At 40.6% G+C, this 22,469-nt stretch overlaps 2 long non-coding RNA genes across 2 annotated transcripts; one reads left to right on the forward strand and one right to left on the reverse strand.

Moving 5' to 3' along the window:
- Nucleotides 1–9,003: 9,003 nt before the first annotated feature.
- LOC134089647 (uncharacterized) lies at nucleotides 9,004–10,285 on the reverse strand. The gene is made up of 2 exons (XR_009940098.1): nucleotides 9,772–10,285; nucleotides 9,004–9,154 (listed from the first exon to the last, which is right to left on the reverse strand). It is a non-coding gene; the product is annotated as an uncharacterized LOC134089647 (long non-coding RNA).
- An 8,217-nt stretch (nucleotides 10,286–18,502) lies between these two features.
- LOC134089661 (uncharacterized) lies at nucleotides 18,503–21,901 on the forward strand. Its single transcript, XR_009940107.1, has 4 exons — nucleotides 18,503–18,688; nucleotides 20,257–20,317; nucleotides 21,109–21,184; nucleotides 21,477–21,901. It is a non-coding gene; the product is annotated as an uncharacterized LOC134089661 (long non-coding RNA).
- The last annotated feature ends 568 nt before the right edge of the window (nucleotides 21,902–22,469 follow it).

Genomic DNA, 22,469 nt, shown 5'->3' on the forward strand with positions numbered 1-22,469 from the left:
TATTGTTCTGAGGAGTCAATGAAAGATGGTCCAATAGCGCTCCCTACAGGTTATAATTAGCCATCTTTGAAGGAAGTAGGGAATGCACTCTTAGCCTCCTAACTTCTATCTGTTTAACTCTTTCCCTCCTAACTTCTCTCTGTTTAACTCTTTCCCTATGTGCCCCCTGTCTTTCCCTCTCTCATCTCTATTTATTTTTCCTCTCTACATCCCCTGGTGAGGGGCAGATTGGCAATCTGTGCGTTTGGGGGGTTTTGCGCCGTTGTGTTTTCAGTGATACATGATAGGCAAGATGATGCAGCTTTTATAATTTCACCCCTCTCTGGTTCAGTAAAGTGGGCTAGAATTTAATTACGTGCATGCATGTAGAACAGGTGGTGAATGCCAGTTAGAGTCAGTAAGTTGTCTTCATAACACCAGTTGAGCCGACAATGAACACATTAAACTTTGAAGCAAGATCAAACTCTCTGGGTACTAACAAAAGTTTCGCAATCACTAGATGCTCTAGACAAAGGTCTGCACTGAGTTGTGTATTTTGTATCTCTGATGACATATCTAACACAATATCCTCCACATAGCCAAGTGGACTTTTTTTTCAATATACTTTCATGATACCCCCCTCTCCCTCAACATCTTACAGGGCTGGGATGGCCAGACCCCAGTTGTCCAGTTAGTAGCAGACCCATAATCTGGACCTCACAATGACTGCAGCGCTGAACGAAGTGCTGAGGAAGACTCTGGACAACCTCTCGGGGGCTGACTTTAAGAGGTTTAAGCGCTACCTTCGAGATGAGTACCGAATGCCATGGGGAAAGCTGGAGAAGGCCGACACAGATGATGCCGTGGACTTGATGGTGCAGGTGTACACCATGGGGGCGGGGGTATGGAGTTTCGTTTGTGCCAAAATGTTCAAACAATACTTTTTCTAATTCAAACAAAAATCAATTAATCAAAATACCAAATACAAAATCTAAACAAAAAAAATAAAGTCGAAAAAAAAAATCTAAACTCGCAAACAAATTATTTGTGTAGTTGCAAAAAAAAACTGTTTGAATAACTTGTCTTTTGGTTTACAATAACAACAATCATTTGCAGCGACATCATTCGTTTGTTTGCTCCTGGCTTTTTCAGTTTCGATTCTGGCTCTCGCGTTTGCGCTGCCTGTTTCTTTGCTTGCGATTCTGGCACAAACTTCACATGTGGGTGGGTGTCTGTTGGGTGGATTCCTATTGGCTGATGCGTTTTGACTGACAGCTTTACTATGGATTCAAGCGCAAGAGCTACCCACCCCCCTCCCCTCCCCAGTAGGTAGTGGTGCAACGCTCTTTTTGGCCACTATGTACAGGTATATGCGATGTGGCGCTATTGAGCACAGTATGTCAACCGCCATATGAAGAAGAAGAAGATATTGACCACAGTAAGTAGTTCCGTGGAGCTAGCTACACCAAAGCCATCGATGGGCTACACGCGTTATGGACTCAAAACAATGGGTTTTCCTCACTACTCATTAATCCAAGGTAAGACGTGTAATCTAATTTGTTATGGGTCTAATTTTCACGTTTATGTGGGATGTTATGGCGTAGTTGTTACAATACTGACGCTGGTTTTAAGGTATCAGATGGCTATCTTAGCATCGTAGGTTTGTCCACATACAAACGAGGCTTTTGATGAAATGTCGCACTACAGTAGCCTAAATTATGAATTCATACCATGTATTTATTTGTTCAGAAGTATATTGTTAATGTCCTCGCGTTATATAAGCGTATGTGTCCGATTATGTCATGAAATATCGCTATGTTGTCAACGGTAGTCTAGCATAGTATGAGCGCGATGGTGCGATCTATCTGTGGTCAGTGCATCAATGGCCCTGGCGATCTCTGGAGGTCCACTCTTTGTGAACGTTTGGAGACCACAGACATAGTGTAACCTTAGTTAGAGTATTGGTTCATTTGCCTGAGAAAGACCCAAGGGTCGAAACGTTACTTTTTGTAAACATGGGAGCTCAAGCAGTGTTGCCAACGTTACCTTCTTCTGTTACATCTCCCCAGGAAATGTTATTAAGCACTGTGACCAGCTCTGTCTTTTGATTAGTACATGTCTCATGTCTTTTGCTTGTGCTTGTGTGTTTGTGCAGAACAACTCATCGTGATGGAGCACCTGTACTCCCTGATACAGCAGGATCTGAGGGGATTCCTCAGACAGGACGCAGATGTGGATTGACAACATCCTGCAGTTTGACTTTATTAGAATAAGTGTTGTTTTGAATAAAGGACAATAAAATTGAATTATTTTACATACTACTTACTGTATGTTAACCTGACTCACCACTTGAATTTCGTTCCACCTAGCTCCTCACATTCATCTGGAACTACTCCATTGGAAATGTATTTCAGAAGGCAGGGCCTTGTCAAAACTCCTTTCATATGATTGGATAAACTAATTTGACATGCTACTACAACAGGGGTGGGCAAACTAAGGCCCAGGGGCCACATGCGGCCCTCTGCTCTGTTTCATGTGGCCCGCCATGAAGTCAAGCACATAAAATTAAATGTGGCCTGTTGTTACATAAACCTGATATACATCCATCACACAGCATGGTTTCATAACTGATGTGCTATGTTTGTCAATGAAAACAAGAGAACAGGCCGCACTATGCATAAGCAATCACCATTTATTCACACAGACGCGCTTCGGCGCTCTGCCTTCCCAGTATGTTTGTCAATACCATCATCAAGCTGTACTTTTGGGAACTCTGACTGAATAAATACATTTTTTTGGAAGGTAACATCACTTTTTCATTGCTTAATTAATCATAGCATATAAGCTTACCATTCTTAACATCCAACTACTTGGTAACTTTGTAATGTAGCTTGGCATTTTCTGCCTCTCGGATGCGTGCGCAGCCAGTATAGTTGGTAAACGAGAAACCTATGTATATCAACAATAACAGCAATATCAATATCAACAGTAACAACAGTGTCCAGTCCACGTCCACTGGGTGTGCAAGGGACCAGGCAGAGTCAGCTAGTCATGTGCGGAGCATAGCTGCGTTTTTTGGTTTGTAAAGGACACAGCAGGAGAAGGGTGAGCTGGGTTTGTGGCGGCTGGAAGTCTGCAGGTGTGCAACGGACCGGGCAGAGCCAGCCGGGTGTGTGAGGGAGAGAGCAGCGTCTGTTGGGAGTGTGAACGCCACAGATTTCAGAGCCACCCTGAGGGGCTGGGCAAAGCCTGCTGTGTGTGTTAGAGACACAACAGGGTCTGTTGGGTGTGTGAGGGATGGGGTACAGCGCATTGTGTATGTGAGGGACACCGCTAGATTCATCGGGTGTGTGAGTGATGGGGTACAGCGCATTGTGTATGTGAGGGACACAGCTAGGTCCATCGGCTGTGCGAGGGGTGGGGCAGGGCAGGGCAGAGCCTGCAGGTACTGTGGAGCAGAGTCTCTCAGGTATGTGAGGCACACAATAGGATCCACCAGGTGTGTGAAAGACGCAGCGGACTCTGTCTGGTGTGTGGTGCTGTGCTGCAGATGGAGAAGAGGCCGTCAGCTGTGCTGTGTTGTGCTGCAGATGAAACAGGGACCGATGGTTGTGATGGCAATGAAGCAGAGGTTGACCAAAGACTGTGTGGTGTGTATGGGACAGAGAAGAGGTCGGTTGAACAGGTCAAACTGCAGGATGTTGTCAATCCACATCTGCGTCCTGTCTGAGGAATCCCCTCAGATCCTGCTGTATCAGGGAGTACAGGTGCTCCATCACGATGAGTTGTTCTGCACAAGCACACAAGCAAAAGACATGAGACATGTACTAATCAAAAGACAGAGCTGGTCACAGTGCTTAATAACATTTCCTGGGGAGATGTAACAGAAGAAGGTAACGTTGGCAGCACTGCTTGAGCTCCCATGTTTACAAAAAGTAACGTTTCGACCCTTGGGTCTTTCTCAGGCAAATGAACCAATACTCTAACTAAGGTTACACTATGTCTGTGGTCTCCAAACGTTCACAAAGAGTGGACCTCCAGAGATCGCCAGGGCCATTGATGAACTGACCACAGATAGATCGCACCATCGCGCTCATACTATGCTAGACTACCGTTGACAACATAGCGATATTTCATGACATAATCGGACACATACGCTTATATAACGCGAGGACATTAACAATATACTTCTGAACAAATAAATACATGGTATGAATTCATAATTTAGGCTACTGTAGTGCGACATTTCATCAAAAGCCTCGTTTGTATGTGGACAAACCTACGATGCTAAGATAGCCATCTGATACCTTAAAACCAGCGTCAGTATTGTAACAACTACGCCATAACATCCCACATAAACGTGAAAATTAGACCCATAACAAATTAGATTACACTTCTTACCTTGGGTTAATGAGTAGTGAGGAAAACCCATTGTTTTGAGTCCATAACGCGTGTAGCCCATCGATGGCTTTGGTGTAGCTAGCTCCACGGAACTACTTACTGTGGTCAATATCTTCTTCTTCTTCATATGGCGGTTGACATACTGTGCTCAATAGCGCCACATCGCATATACCTGTACATAGTGGCCAAAAAGAGCGTTGCACCACTACCTGGGGGGGAGGTGGGTAGCTCTTGCGCTTGAATCCATAGTAAAGCTGTCAGTCAAAACGCATCAGCCAATAGGAATGCACCCCACAGACACCCACCCACATGTGAAGTTTGTGCCAGAATCGCAAGCAAAGAAACAGGCAGCGCAAACGCGAGAGCCAGAATCGAAACTGAAAAAGCCAGGAGCAAACAAACGAATGATGTCGCTGCAAATGACTGTTGTTATTGTAAACCAAAAGACAAGTTATTCAAACAGTTTTTTTTTGCAACTACACAAATAATTTGTTTGCGAGTTTAGATTTTTTTTTTCGACTTTATTTTTTTTGTTTAGATTTTGTATTTGGTATTTTGATTAATTGATTTTTGTTTGAATTTGAAAAAGTATTGTTTGAACTTTTTGGCACAAACGAAACTCCATACGGGGGCCGTCATGTTGACCATCTTGCAGAAGATGAACCACAACCAGCTGGCCGTGGACTTGGAGAGTGATCTGGCAAAGTGTAAGTGTGTAGTTGAAGTTGAAGCACCTGTTTTTGAATGTGGAAAGATGATGTTGTATTTTGCCCTCATCTCTCTCTCTCTCTCTCTCTCTCTCTCTCTCTCTCTCAGGTGGAGGTCAGCAGTGTTCCACAAGTCCGGCTGCAGGGGGTGGAGGGATCAACATGAACATGTCTGGAGCATCTGCACCACAGCAAGGTAAAGAGCCACCCTAATTTCACCAGTGATATACTAACTGCAAGTCTCTGGTAGTGCACCTGTTTGAGCATGATGTGGGAAGAATGAAATTCATTATTTTCTCTTTCCCTCCTTCTTTCACATTCTGCTTACTTCCTGTGTGATTTTCTGTTCCATTTCATGTCCTTCTCCTCCTTTTCTCTCATGTCTTGTATCTGTCAATCATCCCCTCTCTCTGTCTTCTGTCTTATCTACCTTCTTCTCTCTCTCTTTCCCAAGCTGGAGACCAGCAGTGTTCTGCAGAGGAAGGAGGGATCAACATGAACATGTCTGGAGCACCTGTGCTACAAAGAGGTAATACACACACACAAACACACACGCACGCACACACACACAAGCACGCACGCACGCACGCATATACGCACACACACATTCCATAATCCTTGGTATAAACAATTATGCATATCGTTAATGTCAATTGACATATTTGGGGCCTTTCACTTGAAGAACATGATTGTAGATTACTGAGTGGATTGGAAGTATCATGATTTTCTGACCATGCCACTGTCCATGTTATTTAGGCTACTATAGTGGATATCATTAGTTGTGCAACTATGTTTACCATTTCATTACTAAGGCCTACAAAAATGTTGAAAACCAATTAAATAGAATGCTAGAAGGAGCTACAGCGACATTAATGTTTACCACTTATTTATATAGCCTATTACTCAGATGTAATTTAGTAAGTCAGCAGATCAGCTTAACATTGCTATTATTTGTTGACAATAAACCTGAAGCTGTTCCTGTAGTTCACTCTCATTTTCTTAATCTCTTTTTTTCTCTTCTTTATCCCCTGAAGAATAATTCCGCTTCATCTTTTCATCAACAATGCTATGTAGCTTTCGCTAACTTGAAGCAACTGAGAAGCAAGGGGCCTTGATTAATTTAGTACAGGGCATATACCCATCTCATAGGTACCTCATGTCAGGTCATCATAGTTATTTCCATGGATGTGGGGTATGGAGTTTCGTTTGTGCCAAAAAGTTCAAACAATACTTTTTCAAATTCAAACAAAAATCAATTAATCAAAATACCAAATACAAAATCTAAACAAAAAAAATAAAGTCGAAAAAAAAAATCTAAACTCGCAAACAAATTATTTGTGTAGTTGCAAAAAAAAACTGTTTGAATAACTTGTCTTTTGGTTTACAATAACAACAGTCATTTGCAGCGACATCATTCGTTTGTTTGCTCCTGGCTTTTTCAGTTTCGATTCTGGCTCTCGCGTTTGCGCTGCCTGTTTCTTTGCTTGCGATTCTGGCACAAACTTCACATGTGGGTGGGTGTCTGTGGGGTGCATTCCTATTGGCTGATGCGTTTTGACTGACAGCTTTACTATGGATTCAAGCGCAAGAGCTACCCACCTCCCCCCCAGGTAGTGGTGCAACGCTCTTTTTGGCCACTATGTACAGGTATATGCGATGTGGCGCTATTGAGCACAGTATGTCAACCGCCATATGAAGAAGAAGAAGATATTGACCACAGTAAGTAGTTCCGTGGAGCTAGCTACACCAAAGCCATCGATGGGCTACACGCGTTATGGACTCAAAACAATGGGTTTTCCTCACTACTCATTAACCCAAGGTAAGAAGTGTAATCTAATTTGTTATGGGTCTAATTTTCACGTTTATGTGGGATGTTATGGCGTAGTTGTTACAATACTGACGCTGGTTTTAAGGTATCAGATGGCTATCTTAGCATCGTAGGTTTGTCCACATACAAACGAGGCTTTTGATGAAATGTCGCACTACAGTAGCCTAAATTATGAATTCATACCATGTATTTATTTGTTCAGAAGTATATTGTTAATGTCCTCGCGTTATATAAGCGTATGTGTCCGATTATGTCATGAAATATCGCTATGTTGTCAACGGTAGTCTAGCATAGTATGAGCGCGATGGTGCGATCTATCTGTGGTCAGTTCATCAATGGCCCTGGCGATCTCTGGAGGTCCACTCTTTGTGAACGTTTGGAGACCACAGACATAGTGTAACCTTAGTTAGAGTATTGGTTCATTTGCCTGAGAAAGACCCAAGGGTCGAAACGTTACTTTTTGTAAACATGGGAGCTCAAGCAGTGTTGCCAACGTTACCTTCTTCTGTTACATCTCCCCAGGAAATGTTATTAAGCACTGTGACCAGCTCTGTCTTTTGATTAGTACATGTCTCATGTCTTTTGCTTGTGCTTGTGTGCTTGTGCAGAACAACTCATCGTGATGGAGCACCTGTACTCCCTGATACAGCAGGATCTGAGGGGATTCCTCAGACAGGACGCAGATGTGGATTGACAACATCCTGCAGTTTGACCTGTTCAACCGACCTCTTCTCTGTCCCATACACACCACACAGTCTTTGGTCAACCTCTGCTTCATTGCCATCACAACCATCGGTCCCTGTTTCATCTGCAGCACAACACAGCACAGCTGACGGCCTCTTCTCCATCTGCAGCACAGCACCACACACCAGACAGAGTCCGCTGCGTCTTTCACACACCTGGTGGATCCTATTGTGTGCCTCACATACCTGAGAGACTCTGCTCCACAGTACCTGCAGGCTCTGCCCTGCCCCACCCCTCGCACACCCGATGGACCTAGCTGTGTCCCTCACATACACAATGCGCTGTACCCCATCCCTCACACACCCGATGGATCTAGCTGTGTCCCTCACATACACAATGCGCTGTACCCCATCCCTCACACACCCAACAGATCCTGTTGTGTCTCTAACACACAGAGCAGGCTTTGCCCAGCCCCTCAGGGTGGCTCTGAAATCTGTGGCTTTCACACTCCCAACAGACGCTGCTCTCTCCCTCACACACCCGGCTGGCTCTGCCCGGTCCGTTGCACACCTGCAGACTTCCAGCCGCCACAAACCCAGCTCACCCTTCTCCTGCTGTGTCCTTTACAAACCAAAAAACACAGCTATGCTCCGCACATGACTAGCTGACTCTGCCTGGCCCCTTGCACACCCAGTGGACGTGGACACTGTTGTGACTGTTGATATTGCTGTTATTGTTGATATACATAGGTTTCTCGTTTACCAACTATACTGGCTGCGCGCGCATCCGAGAGGCAGAAAATGCCAAGCTACATTAGAAAGTTACCAAGTAGTTGGATGTTAAGAATGGTAAGCTTATATGCTATGATTAATTAAGCAATGAAAAAGTGATGTTACCTTCCAAAAAAATGTATTTATTCAGTCAGAGTTCCCAAAAGTACAGCTTGATGATGGTATTGACAAACATACTGGGAAGGCAGAGCGCCGAAACGCGTCTGTGTGAATAAATGGTGATTGCTTATGCATAGTGCGGCCTGTTCTCTTGTTTTCATTGACAAACATAGCACATCAGTTATGAAACCATGCTGTGTGATGGATGTATATCAGGTTTATGTAACAACAGGCCACATTTAATTTTATGTGTTTGACTTCATGGCGGGCCACATGAAACAGAGCAGAGGGCCGCATGTGGCCCCTGGGCCTTAGTTTGCCCACCCCTGTTGTAGTAGCATGTCAATAAATTAGTTTATCCAATCATATGAAAGGTGTTTTGACAAGGCCCTGCCTTCTGAAATACATTTCCAATGGAGTAGTTCCAGATGAATGTGAGGAGCTAGGTGGAATGAAATTCAAGTGGTGAGTCAGGTTAACATACAGTAAGTAGTATGTAGTAAGTAGTAAGTAGTACAATTTTATTGTTCTTTATTCAAAACAACACTTATTCTAATAAAGTTAAACTGCAGGATGTTGTCAATCCACATCTGCGTCCTGTCTGAGGAATCCCCTCAGATCCTGCTGTATCAGGGAGTACAGGTGCTCCATCACGATGAGTTGTTCTGCACAAACACACAAGCACAAGCAAAAGACAAATTACATGTACTAATCAAAAGACAGAGCTGGTCACAGTGCTTAATAACATTTCCTGGGGAGATGTAACAGAAGAAGGTAACGTTGGCAACACTGCTTGAGCTCCCATGTTTACAAAAAGTAACGTTTCGACCCTTGGGTCTTTCTCAGGCAAATGAACCAATACTCTAACTAAGGTTACACTATGTCTGTGGTCTCCAAACGTTCACAAAGAGTGGACCTCCAGAGATCGCCAGGGCCATTGATGAACTGACCACAGATAGATCGCACCATCGCGCTCATACTATGCTAGACTACCGTTGACAACATAGCGATATTTCATGACATAATCGGACACATACGCTTATATAACGCGAGGACATTAACAATATACTTCTGAACAAATAAATACATGGTATGAATTCATAATTTAGGCTACTGTAGTGCGACATTTCATCAAAAGCCTCGTTTGTATGTGGACAAACCTACGATGCTAAGATAGCCATCTGATACCTTAAAACCAGCGTCAGTATTGTAACAACTACGCCATAACATCCCACATAAACGTGAAAATTAGACCCATAACAAATTAGATTACACTTCTTACCTTGGGTTAATGAGTAGTGAGGAAAACCCATTGTTTTGAGTCCATAACGCGTGTAGCCCATCGATGGCTTTGGTGTAGCTAGCTCCACGGAACTACTTACTGTGGTCAATATCTTCTTCTTCTTCATATGGCGGTTGACATACTGTGCTCAATAGCGCCACATCGCATATACCTGTACATAGTGGCCAAAAAGAGCGTTGCACCACTACCTGGGGGGGAGGTGGGTAGCTCTTGCGCTTGAATCCATAGTAAAGCTGTCAGTCAAAACGCATCAGCCAATAGGAATGCACCCCACAGACACCCACCCACATGTGAAGTTTGTGCCAGAATCGCAAGCAAAGAAACAGGCAGCGCAAACGCGAGAGCCAGAATCGAAACTGAAAAAGCCAGGAGCAAACAAACGAATGATGTCGCTGCAAATGACTGTTGTTATTGTAAACCAAAAGACAAGTTATTCAAACAGTTTTTTTTTGCAACTACACAAATAATTTGTTTGCGAGTTTAGATTTTTTTTTTCGACTTTATTTTTTTTGTTTAGATTTTGTATTTGGTATTTTGATTAATTGATTTTTGTTTGAATTTGAAAAAGTATTGTTTGAACTTTTTGGCACAAACGAAACTCCATACTCATCCCCCCCACCCCCACCCACACACAGGGATAATCCAATTAACAACTTAGAAATACTATAACCAAAAATTTAAAAATAAATAAATAAAAGTAAAAGAAGAGATTACGTAGAACAGAAAATACATTCATATGTCTATATATACACGCACGCGCACACACACACACACACACACACACACGCACACACGCACACACACACACACACACATTGAGAAGATAAAAGATAGGGCTACGTTATAAAGAAAACAAAAAAAGTAAAGGAAATGTGTATGGGGGGCATTGCTTTCAATCTCAAAGTGTGCATATATTTAATAACCAACATAAGATTTATTATTAGTAGAAGTAGTATTGTTATTATTATTATCATTTTTTTTTCTTTATAATGTGAATCATGTCAAGGCTTAGAATCTACCTGTTCATATTTATCAAACCAGAAATTATAGGGCACCAGAACTCATCAAACAGATAGCCTTTGTTATATTTCTCTAATGTCATTTTCTCTAAAGGCAAAAAAGAAGATATTTGGTCCACAAAAGTCTTAAAAGATGGGGGTAATGCATTCTTCCAAAATAAAAGTATACATTTCTTTGCAAAATAAGTAGTCAAAATGAATATTCTTCTTTTTGGCTGATCTAGGACTAAAGCCTTTGTATCATTAAGTAGATATAGACTCCTGGTAGGTTCGAACTGTCTACCCAAGACTACTTCAATAAATGAATGTATTGAGCCCCAAAAGTTTTTTAACAGGCTACAATCCCAAAACATGTGTATGAACGTCCCTTCGGCCTTATTACATCTTTGACACACAGCTGTTATATCTTTTGATATTTTGTGCATTTTTGAAGGGGTTAAATAGGTTTTGTAGAAAAATTTGAAATTTGCTTCTTTGATTTTATTGCTAGTGAAAGGGAAATTAATGTTATTACAAATATTTAACCATGCTTTGTCATCAAATATTTTCCCTATATCGTTCTCCCATATCTTTCTCAACCCCACAAATGATGATGGGCCTTCTCTTGTCATAAGGTTGTAAAATATACTTATTTTCCCTTTTAAAGTTTCAGAAGAACATAGCAACTCCTCTATTTCCGATAATTCAAACCTTAATTGCCTTTCTTTAATAAATGTTGTAATCAGGCTTCTTAGTTGTAAGTACTGAAAGAATAGCTTATCTGGGAGCTTAAACTGTAACTTTAAATCCATGAATGATTTAATCTTGTGATCCATATTTAACACATCTTTAAATTGTACTATACCAAGATTAGTCCATTGACTTGTATTAGATAAGGTAGCTTGGGATCTAAGGTCTGGATTTAGAAATATAGGTGAATGAACGGAGGTACCAAAGGATATTCCCATTTTCTTTCTACACTTTTTCCAAGTTTGTAAAGTGTTAACGACAGTAAAACACTTGCCTATGTTCTTAATTTTTTCAAAATGATTTATGAATATGAGGGAGCTAAGAGTCAGTGGTTCGACTATTTTTGACTCAATATTCACCCACAACGATTCTTGTCTCATTGTTATCCATGAGATTAGGTTCCTCATTTGAGCAGCCCAAAAGTAGTATTGAAGGTTCGGTAATCCCAAGCCTCCTAAGGCTTCTGGCTTCATAAGAGTAGAGAGACTAACACGAGGTTTTTTATTACTCCAAATAAATCTAGAAAAAGAGTTATTGATCAACTTGAAAAAATCATCTGGGAGCGAGCAAGGAAGCATCTGAAAAAGAAAAAGAAATCTTGGGAGGACATTCATTTTAATTAAATTTATTCTTCCTAAGATTGATAATGGTAGTGAAGTCCACCTTGCTAGTTCCGATCTGACCTTGGAAGAAAGGAGAATATAGTTTTCTTGAAATAAATTCTCCAATTCTGGGGTAATGAATATGCCTAGGTACTTAAAACCTTTTGGAGTGGGATTGAGCCCACTCGAGGCAAGCATTTTTTCAGTTGGTGTCATGTGTAGAAAAATTGCATTGGACTTATTAAGATTAATCTTGTATCCTGAATATCTACCAAATTCATTAATTGTACTTAGCAAATGAGGGACGGAATGCTCCGGATCGGAAATATATAAGAGAATATCATCTGCAAATAGTGACAATTTGTGTTCCGTAAAATAGTTTTCTGACAGTGTCATGAATACTTACCTTTGACCTCAAGTACAGTGAACCATCTGAGATGTTTCCTGAACATGTCATAAAGTGTCATTACACGGTCATGTAGGTTTCATTTCTGTACATTTTACATTTCTTGAACATGGAGTCTAATTTCAAGTATAATAACAACAAACACCATACTCAAGTTATGACTTCAAAGAGTTTATTTCAGCAATGAATCTTGCAAAACCATAATACATTGTAGCGCCTCTATGCCATGGGTAGCTATCCTGAGTTCTTTCAAATATTAAATAAACAAATGAATCCAAGTGTTCATTCATCACCTCTATGTGAAATACAACCACTTAGCTTAGTGATCCCACAATTATATGCAAATTCTATTTACTCTTATTTACACATTCATCACACATGCATTACACTCAATCTTCAATAGTTTTCAATAGGCTAACTTTCAGTTTCAGGTATCAAATGTAATACAACCAACATCCAAGCAAACAATGGTTTTCTCTTTAATTGAAATAAAATACCAAACCCTATACTATAGCCAGCAGTTATTAAGTAAATAAATAAGAAATGAGTAGCCTAGGCTACCCAACCAGTTGTCAGAGTTCGTGTGGCAGGCCTGTAACGTTGCTAGTGTGCGTTGAAGCCTAAAAACCAAAACGGCTCTTTCACGCCACTCCAGCACATAGCTCCAGTAGCGCAACAAAGAAAACTCAGGTGTAGGCTAGATGTAATGGATGGACCAGATGGACAGACGTCTTCAGCGAGGCTCGTGGAGGTTCCGAGGATAAGTGGCCATGCAGGCTATCTCACGCAAAGTCAGTGACAAATGGCATCGTGCTAGCAGCTAGCTATGTCTTGCTGACTAGTGAAGGCTTCATACTCGTGGGAAATTATTATGTATTTGTGTTAGGCTGCAGTAAACCTTTCCCGCTCAGCAGTCGTTCTCTCTTCTTCTCCCTGGTGTTGTTTCTTATTTCCTGATTACCCTTGACCTCTAGCTCAATTCTCATTGGCTCAAATCAGAGCGGTAGATAAAACATCTCTATCTATGGCTCTGGCTCAAATAATACAAATGTAACATAAACTACACATTTCTATCTTTTTCACTTTTAGAATCAAAACATAATATCTTGACAATATTTCAGTAACTAGGAAATTGTAAACAAATATATTCATCTCTAGCCTACTGGAAACGTTGACTCTTGTGCACGCAAGTCATGTTTATTCAATTTCATGGTTATGCATTGCTTTAGATGAATATATTTTGTTTATAATTTCCTAGTTACTGAAATGTTGTCAAGATATTATGTTTTGATTCTAAAAGTGAAAAGGATAGAAATGTGTAGTTTATATTACATTTGTATTATTTGAGCCAATGAGAATTGAGCTAGAGGTCAAGGGTAGCCTAATCAGGAAATAAGAAACAACACCAGGGAGAAGCAAGGGGGCAGGCATATTCCCGGAAGTAGAAACACGAAATGAGCTGGTGATCAACACTCTGCTAACTCCCTTGGACGGCCATAGATTTCAGATTTTTTTGCGATCCCATAACTTCATGTAGCATGTGCCCTTTGTCTCCCTTATAGCTTCTGTGTATTCTATATAGGGTATCGAAGGCAAAATTAATTCACTTCTTCCCCGTATATTACGTTGGTTTCCCGTAAAGAAGTATTTTAGCATGTCTGTTGTAGGGAAGCTAACGTTCGCCCGTAATGTTTGGATAAGAAGCTGAGTGAGCCTGCACGAAAACCATGACGGAGAGTCATTCGCAAGATCAGTGAAAATGCGTGTAGCCTACGGTAGCCTACTGTTTGATATGGTAAAGCATTACCTAGAGGCAAGTACACATAATAATAATATTAAAAAACGAACGTTAACAATTTCAGAGGTTTTCGATCTATCAGACGAGTTACAGCAGGCTAATGAGTTTGAGTCTGCGCAGTACGATGAACAGGAAACGAATTTTTGTTTCAGCCCCCTCTCATTGAGAACGACGGAGTCTGTTTGTCCATTTCTTTTAGGTCTATGGGGAGAAGAGAGAACGACTGCTTAGCGGGAAAGGTTTACTGCAGCCTAACACAAATATAGCCTTTGTGTTTAGTGGGTAAAACGCTTACTTAAACATTACTGCTAGACGGTGAAGTTGTGTTGGAAGTGAAACCTTCGAGACGAGAATTTCCCACAAGTATAAAGCCTTCAGCTAGTCAGCAAGACCTAGCTAGCTGCTAGCACGATGCCACTGACTTTGTGTGAGATAGCCTGCATGGCCACTTATCCTTGGAACCTCCACGAGCCTCGCTGAAGACGTCTGTCCATCTGGTCCATCCATTACATACTACACGCTGAGTTTTCTTTGTTGCGCTGCTGGAGTGGCGTGAAAGAGCCGTTTTGGTTTTAGGCTTCAACGCACACTAGCAACGTTACAGGCCTGCCACACGAACTCTGAGAACTGGTTGGGTATAGACTACTCATTTTTTATTTATTTACTTAATAACTGCCGGCCATAGTATAGGGTTTGGTATTTTATTTTAATTAAAGAGAAAACCATGTTTTGCTTGGATGTTGGTTGTTGGTTGTATTTAGGGTGACCACCTCCAGTCAGACAAAATGTGGGACAAGTAGCATTGTAAAGAGGGACAATGTGGGACAGACGTAATAACTTAAAAACTTAAGATATATTGCCAGATCTAATTTACTAAGCAACATTTTTTTTTTATCTACCGACATAAGATTAAGACACTACCTAGGCTAAAAGACAAAACATTAATTTCGCAACATCTCATCTTTATTGGGACTATCAAAATTGTCAGCTGTCCAAGGGACCAGGCATTATGCAGCTGAAAGAATGCACTCAGTGAATCAAATTCTTAAAATACAACACACACAAAAAAAATATTAGACCCACCTAGCCTAAGTTCAACCAAATATAAGGCCTATAGTCTATAGTTGAGGCTTGCATAGAAAGTTGAACTATTTCAGTGCAAATAGGTAAACCAGAATCTTGTATGATTTGCATGTTTCTTTGATGTGTTTTTTATAATCTGCCAAGGAGGTTATTTTCATCGGGGCTTGTTTGTCTGTTTGTTTGTCTGTCTGTTGGTTCGCAAGATAACTCAAAAAGTTAAGGATGGGATTCTCAGGAAAGGTCTGAAATGACCTACGGAACAAACGATTAAATGGGAGTTACCCTGCGATCCATTTGTATCGTAAGTCACCCGCCCGAGTTGTAAAGTGTAAATTACCCAGCTTTCTTGCGGTATTTTATGGAGGAACGCCCCCTTTACCTCGGAGTACTTGCGAGTACCCCGAGTTGGGCTTACGACCTGTAAACAAACATGGCTGCGCCCATAGTCGAGATGAGATGACATGTGTTTTCTTTGTATTTGTACCGTGTTGGTCGTTTTAATGACAATGGAATGCTTTAACACACTAGATTGCATTGCTGCTTCAATCCGGTCACCAATTCATACATTTAACGGTCTTGCTGTGCGTGCAATACAATGTAATGATTTGTTTTCCAGCTGGTTTGCTAAAGAGGCTAGCACACAACAATAACAATGACTAGCTAGCCTGCTAATGCCCATCTAGCTCATTAGAAATGCGACAGCACTTGTTGAAATTGCCCAAAAATGTTTTTATTATTCATTCCCATTGACCATACCCAAAAAGGGAAAATGAGGGACATCTGCTTGTGTTCTAGACAAATGTCCAGCACTAAGAGACAGTTGCTGCCCGGTGGCATCCATGTTCTTTCCCAAAAGACTACAAACTCCAGAGTTCACGCTAGCCACTAATTCTCACATGTCGGGCGGGTAAACGTATGAGACTGCCAACACTAAATGGAATGCACCATTATCCAGGAGGAGGCGGTTGTGTTTTCGCTTGGCCTAGGTCTACGCTCTCGGAGTGTTTTTTTTTAGTTTTGTAGGACTCACTTGCATGTCGCTTCACATCGTATTCTTCACCATGCCCCAGAGAAAAACGCAAATGCAAAATGCCCTCTCTGCTTCGCCGTCTACAGGTCTTTGCCAAGAGTATATGTTGCGGTCCATTCGCTAAAAGTGCATCTTTCTCGTGGCCACACTGGCCATGGCTGCTTAACCTGACCGAAGAGCGCGCTCTTCAATTTGAGATCTTTGACAACGTTGCGGAGGCGTTCGTGCAACAGTTTGATTGACGTACGACTCAGCCTATCGACTACCGATTTTATTGCTTTCCTTTGAACTATTGGACATAAGTTAACACTACGCCTGTGGGCGTATCTGTGAATTTATTTTCAATGGGCCAGGGTCGAACGAAAAAGCGGGACAGATGCTCAATTTGCGTGAGGCGGGACAAAGGGTAAAATTGCTGTACAGTACAACGTAAAGCGGGACAGGTGGTCACCCTAGTTGTATTACATTTGATACCTGAAACTGAAAGTTAGCCTATTGAAAACTATTGAAGATTGAGTGTAATGCATGTGTGATGAATGTGTGAATAAGAGTAAATAGAATTTGCATACAATTGACCGATCGCAAAACCACGCCCTCGAACGGCCATTGTCCAATCGTAGCTCAGCAACGGTAACTAAGTAGAAGGACGCCCGTCAAACATTGCGAATTCTGCAAGACGGTGCAATGATGCGCCTATGGCACGAGAAACTCATACACCAGGTACCCCAAAAGTTTAGAGGGAGGGGGCGTTTTTTCGCCTTTCCAAAGCCCAAAACCCAAGTGGAAAGATGCCTACAATGGATTAAGCGGTGTGGGAGACCTCAATCACAACTAAATGTCTCAAAGATTCATAACTTTCCATATCAGAACGACACCTGTCACCTACAGTATGTGGCACTTAGAATTAACTTTCCAAATTAGCGACACTTTATCACCCTCTTACATGTATGTATGTGGCACTTAACATTAATCTCTTTACACACTAAGACGGCGGATTCGTAAAGAAACACAAGCACCCACACCTAGTGTATCTAAATTAGCTACCTACATAAAATGACATTTTACCGTGACAAAGTGTTGAAAAATACCTGTACGAAACCGCTTGGAGGTTACGTCTGCTCGAAGGTATACCAATAAACCTAGCATGATATTAATCAATAAGTATAGTAGCTAAGTACACACAATCTGTAAAACTGGATTTAACAGTTAACATGTGTGGTTCTTTATAGCATTAAATATGAAAGTATTAAAGTTAGAACACTAACTGATCAGCAACCTACTATCCAGTAGGACATGCAGGCAGCTAGCTGTTCGCCTGACTGCACTGATTGATAATGTTGCTATCCACACAGATAATTTTTAGCAAGAGGTTGACGGTCATTAGAGGCTATACAATCTGTAAAACTGAACGTAACAGTTTTGGTTCATCTAGCATTGTGAAAGCAGTGCTCAACATTTAACCAACAAATCACTTGCTGTCTGCAAAGTCATAAGTACTTGCAATCTAGCACTAACCTAGCAATGTAGATAAGGAGATGATGCGTTTTGCTCTCGGGTGGTGGTTGCTAGTTGATCGTCAACTTTTAGCTATCTGGCATTGTGTACGCTACTGTGTATTTATGGTCCCAATCCCAGTTTAAAACGTGGGCTATTTACCCGCTGTGCAGGAACTTACTGGCCCACAATATGCTGATTGCACTGCAAGATCAGTTTCGGTAGCCTACACGTAGCCTACGACTCGATTGCTGTACACTGTATTCCCCAACAGTGCTATAAACTCAATAAAATTGCTGAGCTGTACTCAAAGCTGCCATATTGTTCTGGAACCACAAAAGTTTTAAGTTCACTCAACTGATTTCCCAGTTATTGATTATTTAGAGTAGAGTAGCTCTTAGTATATGAGTAGAACTGACCTCCTAACTCTTTCAAGAGTGGATTGAAATTACGTCTGACGTAATAATGACGTGCTAGTTCATTGGCTAGGTTCATTTCAACACGGCTTGCAACCACTTGCAACTAACCTACACAAACCAACACAAACCCACAAAAACAAATAAGCATTTTAAAGATTGGAAATGATGGATGAACTAGTATATGGTTGATTTTGGCGGATGTAAATTAATACACTTTGACATCAGACGACTAGTTTGCAAGGACTGCTGCGCACCCGGATGTAGACAACAACAACAACATCAAGATCCATCAACAGCAGCCTTCAGAGGTGCAACGGTAAGAACGCACTTTCATTATTTAATTTATTTGTTTACCGTCTTCCAGCGGGCAGACCTCAGCTAAAGCGTAGGCTATGTGAAAGAGACCTTTTGTGGGCTAGCTGCATGTTTTAGTGAGTTAACTAAAGTGTATTGTCTCAGTCGTCAGCTAGCCAGCCGAGTGAGTGCCTAGCCTACTACTTACAACAACTAGGCTATACTGTACCTACAACAACTTTTGGGAAAGATTTTTGAACGATTGTAGTCTTCTAACTAATGCCTGCCATTCAAGCTTTACCCAAAAGACTACCATCTTTGACGAGTCTTTCCCAAATATTGTCAAAGTTGTTTGGTTTAGCACTAGCCCACCAGTCTATCAACTGTTTCTGCAGCAATGTTTCATACATGACGCTTGGTAATCAAACACATTACACACAGTCCACGCGCTTTTAAACAATTTATTGGTGGACTACCTAGCTGGCATGGGCTACATGGTTCGCATTAGTTGCTATACTGGGCCTCATTGAAGTGGCCACTCCACTCGCGCTTTCTATGGGTGGCTCTCAAACTCTCCTCGATCCTCGATGCTTGGTCCTCTAGGCTCGTTCCCACTGATCTAACACTGGATAGACTACCCCATAGTTGACGCCCCATCATTCCTTATCTAGATCGGTGAGGACGAGGACCGAGGAAGGAAGGGAGGATGTATAAAATACTAAATGAGAGGCACCCCGTGAGTCACGCATGGACAGTAAAATATAACAGTTTAAGTCCGCTGTAGGCCTATAATAAAAAATGCATTGGGTGATGACGTTGTAGTAGGCCTAAATTCAGAGAAGTTAAATCGTACTAAAATGAAATTATCTAGGCTACGCAGAAAGGGCGTTCTCGAGAGCGATTACAATTAAGTTTCAAGCCTATCGTTATCCTTGTGTCCCCTGTTAATGCCATTATTGTAGCCTACATTAGACCATGTCATCTCCACCACACTTTCCGCCATATCTGTCATTTCCATCACTACACATTTTAAGTTAATCATATGAAAATAATACAACATGCATTTTTGGAAAATTAAAACATATCTGTGTAATATTTAGCCTATTCAAATAATACATTTGGAACCATATGGGGTTTTTTTTATTATTATTTAAAAAAAAAAAACCGTTTTGTTCTGTGATGGAAATAACAGTCTTTTGGAATAAATTGGAAAATACATTATTTAGGTAAAATCATCACTGCCACTATTAGGGTGGATAATTAAACCATGCAAAAGTATTTTTATTGAAAATGTTACATTTTCTTAAAACTGTCCAGGTCAAAGAGTAGCCTACCATGGCCTAGTTGAAGAGTAACCCTGCAGCGGTAACATCTGTCTTATATTAACGTCAATTCCACAGTTTTGTTAACACAGATAGGAAGTCAAATTGTAGGCCTAGCTCTGAACTTACTGACAATAGCCTAAGCATGGTCAATGTCAACGTCTGACTCTGATAGGTATGCCTATAGAGGGATATGAAGAGATTGTCTGACTGGCTTTCGTGCTGAAGTGAAATAATAGTCATCATAATAATTTAATTTCTCCTGCAGGACCAGATGGCGCTGTGACATTCATTTTCAGTTCTGTGCAAGGAACCACCATCATGCCATGGTAAGTGATAATTTACTGGTCTTCAATTTACTAGTGTCACAATGTAGCCACTGTGTAGCCTATATTATTATAGTAATATTTTGTAAGCATTTATCCACCAATGAGAATAGCCTAGTAACCGTATCCCTTTGCATCTCTCCATAGGGATACACAAAGGCTAGAGTTGAGTGGTATTTTTGTATCAAGGAAGGGATAACACCTTAGACTTTAGATTTTATATACCAAAATGGGTTGGCTATGTGGTTATGTGACGCCTTTTCCAAGAAGCTCAGTTACAGTATTTTGCCATTATTGATTAAATCACAGTCAGTTTTCAAGGGTCAGCCCATGACCATGCATACACCACTCATGCATTTAAAGGGCTGAGAACCAAAGGGGCGTAAGTGACATTTCACCAACTTAATAGGAGAACCCAAACAAATCTAACCGCTTCTATATGTTCACAGTTAAAGACCTTTGGTTTTTGTTCAATAACTTTATATTTACAAATATTTTACTTCTATAATTTTGTCAGCTAGAAAGAGCTCTCAGATTTCAGGTGATATATATAACTCAATTTTGACCAAAATGTCACTTACGCCCCTTTGGTTCTCAGCCCTCGATTTGGACCTTCCAGTCTATCAATGCACTGAAAATTCATCTCTCACGATTTCATAGAAAAACTGAGCAGGAGGTTGTGTCTTGTGTTTACATGTCGCTTGTACTATAGTATTATTTAATATATGCACAGGATCACTATTCTGCTGATTTGTCTTCCCATTACCTCACAATCCCTCTCTCTGTCTTGATAGGAAGATGCTGATGTCAACAGCAGACGAACAATTATTCTGCAGGCCCTTCTAATCTTCCTGCAGGATGACCTGGAATGTAAGTTTTTGATTCACTCTTTCCTTTTTTCTTAATTTATCTTCTCTGTATATCTCTATTTCTATTTAACCCTCTCTGATACTACATTGCAACCAAAAGACAACAACCACAACCATCTTCCTAGCCACCAGAATAGCAATTAAATCATACTACATTTAATTTGGGACTTTTCATTCACTGGTATTTCATATTATATGAAATACACATATACAGTATGTATAGTGTTTGTAATGTATGTAGTGTTTTTCACTGACTACTCTACTCATTAACTAATTACTGTCATGTTCTTCAGGCAGAAGAAATTGACCTGCCTGACCTCTCGGATGCAGCTGTACCTATTCTCACTGTCTCAAGTGATACGGACTCCCTTGTGAAGTTTGGTCATGCTATCCATTCTATAGTTCTTGAGGGAGCTATTGTTGAGTGTGATATAACAGAGTTGACAGATGCGTTAATTTTACTGTTTGCCTTAATTTATGCACTTCATGTCGATTATCCAAAGCAATTGTCTTACGCATTTAATTTCATTCAAAAATTATAATAGGTTTGGATCACCTGAAGTCGTTACCTCCTAGACTACTTAGCCTTAAAAATGAATTGCTGATGATGGATGAGTATGCAGTCTGTTTTCCAAATCTCATTGTTGGTAGTGCCAGCATTTTAATACTCAAGCAAGCAATGAAGTGAAGGTTTTTTTTTTCTTTTTTTAAAATTTATGTTGGCCTTATTATTTTTGTTATTTGAGTATTTGTACCTTTGTTGACAAAATGGTTGTTATTTCTTTGATTTTTTTGTATTAACCCCATTGCTGGGGAGGTTGTTCTGTTAGAATTAAAATGGAATTCTTAAATAAATGGAATGTGCAGTGAAATGGTATTTTCAATAATTTTTCAGTTGGATCATACAAACAAAATATGTTTGTGTTTGAGGAAAATAGTAAATATAAACAGTCAATAAAATGTGTTTCAATAGAGTTAAGTCAACTTAAAAATATAAGAGGCTGAATTTATAATGTTTAGGTCTGAGAGATTGAATGAGTCATGTTGATAACATTAATATATTATTAGGAGCGTTAACTTAAAAAATCAATTCCATCTTTAGTGTCAAATTTGCTAGATTTAACAATGATTTCAAAATGATCAGGTTCATTGAACTTATCCAAGATTTAAGTAGTGATTACTTAAAATTTTTGATTGTCAAATTATTATGTTTCAGTTCATCAATGTCCTCAAAAAAAATGAGTGTGAATACAGTTTAGAGTTTTGAGTAGTAATTACTTAAAATG

The sequence above is a fragment of the Sardina pilchardus genome, chromosome 1 (assembly GCF_963854185.1).
Source record: "Sardina pilchardus chromosome 1, fSarPil1.1, whole genome shotgun sequence".
Classification (NCBI taxonomy): Eukaryota; Metazoa; Chordata; class Actinopteri; order Clupeiformes; family Clupeidae; genus Sardina; species Sardina pilchardus.